The sequence below is a fragment of the Hippopotamus amphibius genome, chromosome 1 (assembly GCF_030028045.1).
Source record: "Hippopotamus amphibius kiboko isolate mHipAmp2 chromosome 1, mHipAmp2.hap2, whole genome shotgun sequence".
NCBI classification, from domain to species: Eukaryota; Metazoa; Chordata; class Mammalia; order Artiodactyla; family Hippopotamidae; genus Hippopotamus; species Hippopotamus amphibius.
The window spans coordinates 18688258-18695402 of NC_080186.1; positions in this window are offsets into that span (position 1 = coordinate 18688258).

Here is a 7145-nt window from a genome sequence, read left to right on the forward strand (position 1 = left end):
TCCATTCTCAGAGATTCACCCTGAGGAAAACAACTGGGGCAGATGAAGGAGCAGAAAATATGTTCCGGAATGTTCCTTGTGGCAGAGGAAAAGCTAGCCTCCTTGGCTTTGTTCTGGCAGGAGGAGATATAGGGTGTCTGCTGCCTCTCTTTACGCCTTGTACTGAAGCAGGTCTGCCATGCTGGATGCTGGGCTTGGGAATAGCAGTCCTGCTAGAGAGACTGCCGGGGCTGAGAAGCTCAGGCACTCCTACCTTGAGCCTTTGGGGTCTGGGACCTGCAAAACATTAGAAAAAAAAAAAAGTGGATCTGAGATTTCAGTGACTCTTTCTACTGTGCTAGGGATGGAGGCAAAATTCAGGAATGGGCCTTTCGTTTGGGACAATGAAGATGGCAACTGCTCGCCCAAGCTGTCCCACCATGTGTAGCTGTATCTGTAGGGATAACAGGAAATCCACTGGGATGGGTGTTTAGGAAATGATTTTCCCCTTCTTGCTAGGCCTCAAGAGAAGGTTGAAGGGGCTGGACTCTGCTTAGGGTGGACATGATCAGAGATCTCTGCCTCTGGGGAGAGTTTGGCTGGCCACAGTCACACAAGAGCAGGCTGAGTCCTATAGCAGGACAGCTGGATTCTAAGGGAGGCTATAGAGGGCTTGGCTTTAAGATGTAGTAGGAGGTGATATCCAGCGGTCCGTATGTAAGTTTTTCTTTTCTGTCTTGTAATTGTTTTCCGTCATCTCTGAGTCTTTGGTAAAGTTTATTTGACAAAACAGCCACATTTGAGCTGGGCTTTGGGGGAATTAAGGTATGATATTGTGCCAGACCTTTCCTATTAATTTCAGGAAACTACATTTCCCAGACTCCTTTGTCAATGGCTTCCTGTCAGGTCCGGCCAATGGGAAGCACTGGAGGAAGACTGGTGAGCTGCAGGAGAGAAGTCAGGGTATTTCTCCCCCTCTTCCTCTGCTCTGACTGGCATCCCCCACAATGGCCGTGTCCCTTCTGGAGCTCCAGCTGCCTCCAGCCAGGCAGCCGCCACCATCTTTCTGTCAGGTGGCCTGGGCTCTGATAACATCTCCTTCCATGTCTCCCTTTAGCTCAAAGGATGGAGAAGCTTCCTGCCGTGGTGAACCTCTGGGTTGCTTCCCCGTCCCTGATTGGATTGATTCTCAGCTTTTCCATCACCTGGGTAACCAATTCCCTTGCATGAAAGTCTCTTGGTTTGAAAGACTCAAGAGGTTTCTGTGCTCCTGAATGAGCTATGATGGATGGGGGGCCTTTGATGACTTTGGGGACAAGGAGGTGTGGGGAGATCATGGCCAGAAAAACAGGTTACAAAATGCCAAGAAGGGCCCATCGGGAGAGGAGCAGTCACTGGAGCAAGCTGGGCTGGCTGGCCGAGAGGACAAGCTGCAACCCTGCAGGCCTGTGGAACGTGAGGGCTTCCTTGGAGACTCTCAGAAGCCCCTGGAGGAAGGAATCTACGAAAGAACTAGACCCCTCATAGTTATGAGGAACTATGATTATGGGACTATTAATAACAAGGAAGATTGACACCTGGATTGTTAAATAACTTGGGAACACCCAGACATCATTTCTAATAGTAAAATAAATAAATAAATAAATAAAATAAAAGAGAATAGCATCCATGTCTGACAGTAGGGGTTTGCTTAAATGCATAATGGTAAGTCCATCCAACGCACGAGGAATGCAGCCTTCAAAATAACGCTGAAGAAAACTGTTTTGTGCCCTGGTAAAGAGTCACCATGTTTTGTTAGGACTCCGTGCTTTCACTGCCAAGGGCGCAGGTTCAATCCCTGGCCGGTGAACTAAGAAGCATGGCACAAACTATGTACAGTGTAAGGCTCATGAAAACACATACACATGTAGAGAAAAAAGTCTGAAGGCTATATGTGAAAATATTCATGGACTTATCTCTGGATGGTAGTAGAATTGAGGGTATTTTTGTTTTTCTTCCTTTGCTCATCTGCATTTTGTAAAGTTCTTATAGGAAATGTATGATTTTATACTAAGGAAAAGGAAAGGGGCTGCACAAAACAAGTAGACACTGAAGAGGTGCCTTTGTCTGGGCTGGACCCGTCTCTGGGGATGCCATTTCTTCTCCCTCAGCCGGAATCCCTCTTCTTCAAAGCCAGCTGGGATGGTTTCCCCTCCTGCAAGATGTTTGTGACAACTCCAGCCCACCACAGACTCACTCTAAAAAACTCTCCTAGAAGATGTGGTGTATATATATATAGGGTTGGCCAAAAAAGTTCATTCCAGTGTTTCTATAAGATCTTATGGAAAAATCCGAATGAACTTATTGGCCAACCCAGTGTGTGTGTGTGTGTGTGTGTGTGTGTGTGTGTGTGTGTGTGTGTGTACATAATGGACTATTACTCAGCCATAAAAAAGAATGAAATAATACCATTTGCAGCAACATGGATGGACCTAGAGTTTACATACTAAGTGAGGTCAGACAGAGAAAGACAAATACCATATGATATCATTTATATGTGGAATGGAAAAAGTGATACAAATAAATTTATTTACAAAACAGAAACAGACTCACAGACCTAGAAAACAAACTTATGGTTACCAAAGGGGAAAGGTGGGGTGTGGGATAAATCAGGTGTTTGGGATTGGCATATAAAAACCACTGTGTGTAAAATAGACGATCAGTGGGGACCTACTGTACAGCACAGTGAACTCTGCTCAGTACTCTGTAGTGAGCCTGTATGGGAGGGGAGTCCGAAGAAGAATAGATATATGTATACATATAGCTAAATCACTTTGCTGTGCACCTGAAACTACCACAACACTGTAAATTAACTATACTCCAATATAAAATAAAACTTTAAAAAATCCTTCTAGAGCTCTGGTCTGCTGTGCACTTGGCATTGTCCAATATTATTCTTCAGTTGTGCTCATGTTTATAACTGGAAAGAAGAGACTCAGGTGGGGGTGAGGTGAGGTGCCAGCTCCATCTGGATGTATCGGAGGGACTGTTGCGTGGAGAAGGGTTGAGCCCTTTTGTGTAAATACCTCCAAACAGGGAAACCAGGGTGGGCAGTAAGGGGACATATTAAGGAGGCAAATGTCTTTTGATTTAAGGAAATAGCTCTCCCCACAAAGGTGTGGTTGCCTTTAGGATGGGAGGCTCTTGGTCGCTGGGGGTATTCAGTGAGAAGCTGTGGCCACTGGTAGATGTTCCCCAGATAACCTTGTTCTCCGATCTCTAAAATTCAGTGGCTTTTGTCTCTCCAGTGAGGGAGGAAATGTCCTGAGTGCAAAGAGCACCCCTTGTATTTCTGTGTACCCTCCACATGGGTGACTACAGGGCAACTGGGCAACTGCCCAATATTGACTTACAGAGCTGACCGTTATAGCAGCAGATTGACCTTGCTAATTCTCTGGCTCAGACTGCAGGAAAATGCACTTGTTTTCTCTCTCATAAATTTTTCCAACGCACATTGCATTGTCTTGCCTCTGAGCCTTTGTAAATACAAACTCTACCCACTGCCCAGAACACCATTTCCACCCTGCTTTTTTCCTGTCTAATTCCTGTTCATTCTTCAGACCGCTTCTCACTCACTTCCTCCAGGAGCCTTCCCTTTGTGAGCAGCGCACCTGGGTGGGTTAGAGACCCAGCTCTGTGCTCCCGTGGCCCCCTGTCTCTCCTCCATCCTAGCGTGTATCTCACCACGTTATTTGTTCCCCTCTTTGGGGGACAAAGCATGTAACTTGCATTCAGCACGAGCTGGCACAGAGTGGGTACCCGGGAGTATTTGCTGAATGAATGAGGGTGCTGGAGGTGCATGTGGAGCTGGCCAGGGCTTCAATACTGGCTGTGGAACATTCCTAAGCTGCAGAAAAAGCATTTCCTAAAATGACAAATACTCAGGAATGTGACCTGCTCCTGTCCCTTCTCTGAACACTCAGGGATGCCAGAACCTGTTCTACAGAAGCAAGAACATCAGAAGGCAGTGGGGGTGTGCTTTGGGGGAGGGGGAGTGCTGTTTCCATGCTGGTGACTCAGCAGTGGGAGAGCTTGAAAGGGGTCACTGCTCATTTAGGATGGGAGGAGCAAGGGATGAAGCTTTGACAACTCACCCCAGAGCCTTTTCTTAAAGAAAAGCCTGAGCATCAGATTCACTTTGGAGTCCATCTGACTCCAAGCTTGGCTGTGTCAGTCAGGGACAATTGACTTAGATGTTCCAGGTTGGGAGCCTGGGTCTGGTCCCAACCCTGCACCTGACTCCAGGTGACCTTGAGTAGGTTTTTGTTTCTCTCTGGGCCTCTGGCTGCAAAGGAGACCCTCTAAGGGCCCTTGGAGCTTGAATGGCCTCTGCTTCTATGTCATTTGGGGGTTGGAAACCTCTCCTGACATCCTGGAATCCCCTGCACGGTTGTTGTCGGTGACACAAGCACAAATTCAGCTTGTGTCATTGACTCTGCTTAGAATTTCAGCTCTCTCTCTCAGGGTAAGGAGTTCTGGAAGCTTATCACATGTTAACAAGATCATGGTTCCTCATAAAAACATTAAGAAGACCCTGCCTCTCATACCAGGATTGGGGGAACAGTTTTATATGTACCCTGGGACCCAGGAAGTGAACAGAATATGGGCTTTGGGTAGACAGTCCTGGCTTCAAATCCTAGCTCTGCCACCTGCCTGCAGCGTGTAGGTGGCTTAATCTCCCACCCTCAAGCTTTCTCATCTACCAAAGGGAAAGAACAGTCTCTACTCAGTGATGCTGGGAGGATTAAACAAACTGATGTCTCTGGACAGTTTTAGAGGAGAAAACCTCCTGTGGTGAGTCTCCTCTGTTACAAAATGAGGAACCAAGGACCAAGTGAAGTCCCTTAAAAACCATTGCAAAAACCCGGCCTCCTACGTATGTAGGTGTGGGGATGGCAGGAGGTGGCAATGAGGACAGTCATAAATGTCTCCTCAGAAGTTTGAGTTGGCAGTAGTTTCTGAGGCCAAATTCCAGAGGTGGGGGAAGTAAGGGCATTGCATCCTGCAGTTTAGGCTTTGAGGCTGGATTAGAGCGAGTTAGAGGAGGCACATCCTATGAAAGGGCCTGGAACGCAGAGGTGGGAGTTGGAGTGGGGGATTCTGAGTTGGAATCTGGCTTCCAAGGCATCCATTTAGTGCCCAGAGAAGCCATGGCTTGGAGTAGGGGGTGATGTGCCCAGCCATGCGCAAGAATGGGTGGGAATCACCTGGAGGCATTGGCTCCTGGACAGGGGACTCCCGCCCCTTGCTGATGGTTTTTCCCACCAGGACAGTGTACTCTGAGGCATTCTTACCTTGGGATCCTCATCTTTTTCTCCTAACCCCCTTAAAGAGGCAGCAAGAGGAAAAACAGACTTGATAATTTATAAAATGCAGTCACACCCGTGCATCCTATATCATCACATGCCAAGGGGTGGGGCTCACTGGACTGGAATAAGTCTTGGTGCCAACCAGTATCTCTTGAGTAATTGATTCATGGAACTGACATTCATTTAGATAGAGTATAACTTCTAGTGTTTTCTTTTAACCTCCCCAAACTCCCATCACTTTAGCCCAACTTTGTGCACACAGGAATGAACTCAAGGAAGCTGTAAGCAAACAGCTGTTGATCAGGTGCTAAGTCATGCAGGAAATAATGTTACGGGTAAGAGATTAAGGCTTGGTTTTGTCTCCCACTTCTGCCCCCTCCCTGGCCAATTCACTCACTGAGAAGCACTGATACCCGCTCAGAACAGATGCTGGGTTGAGGGAGAACAGTTATCCACAAGTGACAGGATTTGGGATCTAGGATGTTGTCTGGCCACTTTATATGTAAGTCAGCCACAGCCAGCCCCTTACTGACTCCAATTCATACACCAATTCACTCATCCATCCATTCATCCATCCATCCATTCCTTTGTTCACTTATTTAATACCAAGCTTCCACCCTGTGCCGAGTGCTGGTACCGGGAGGAAAAGAGTCCCTTCCCTAAAGGAGTTCTCAAGATGTAACATCCATTACCCCAACGCTGCCGATTGATTCTCAGCTGCCCTGAGCACTGTTTTTCTAAGAACCTGTGCAATTAGCAGCCCTGCCATCCCACCACTGTGCAGAAGGTGGCAGCAAAAAGGCCGAGAGGAGCTCAAAAGGGGAGGAGGGCAGGATGGAAGGCGGTTGGGGATCACCTGGAGAGGAAGTTCTGCCCTGGTTTCTGGAAAGACCCTACTGCACACCCATTCAAGGGTGCAAATGCCCCAACCTGAGCACAAGCTGCAATATGCATGAAATGTGGATTAGCAAGGATATTTGGTTATGAGTAATAGAAAGCCCTGGAAGTTGGCTTAAAACTAGGGCTGCAGTTAGGCTTAAGGAACGGGCTGGATCCAACCATTTCTCATCCCGGCAGCTTATGTGGAGGGCCCATTCTTGTCTTGTCTGTACCCTTTAGGGCTTTCCTGTTCCTTGGAATGGGAAATAGTATCAGAGCTGGTTGCAACTTCCTTGTTCCAGGCCCAGCCAGGAAGATGTCTGAATTCCAGGGAAAAGAGACTTGTCGGATCAGCGTGTCTAGGGTCTAGAGCCTGCCCTGGCACCAGTAAATGATGACGATGCAAGCACGGTGCTGGGCAGTGTGGAAATTAATAAACAGAAACGTTAAGTTGGAGTTGGGAGGACAGAAGGGAGAACTCTTATGCTGTACTTCTCACTGTCAATTGCAGATTCAACAGAAAGAGACATACCTTTGCATCTCCAACAGGAAGAGGGTGACTACTTTACTACCCAGTAGGAGGAGGAATTTCTTTTTGCCTGGCAACAGCCTAGCCAATAAGAGACTGTTGTAACTCAGCCAATGAAAAGCCCCTACACTTCCAACTCCCAGTTTCCTCCAATAGACTCTCTGCTTACTATGGTTCCTCCCAACTAACCTCTTTTCTCTGTTAAGGAACATTCCTCTCTTTGTTCTCTGGACTTACCTGTGGTTCACCACAGAATGTGTGTCTCCAATTGCAATTCTCTGCTGTTCCTGAATAAACCCATTTTGCTGGTGCAATAACAGGCTGTTTTATTTTTTTAAGTCTTCAGCTGTTACCCTGTGGGGGAATGTTGGGAACTGGGAGAGATCTCCTGGAATGAGTTTGGGGTTCCA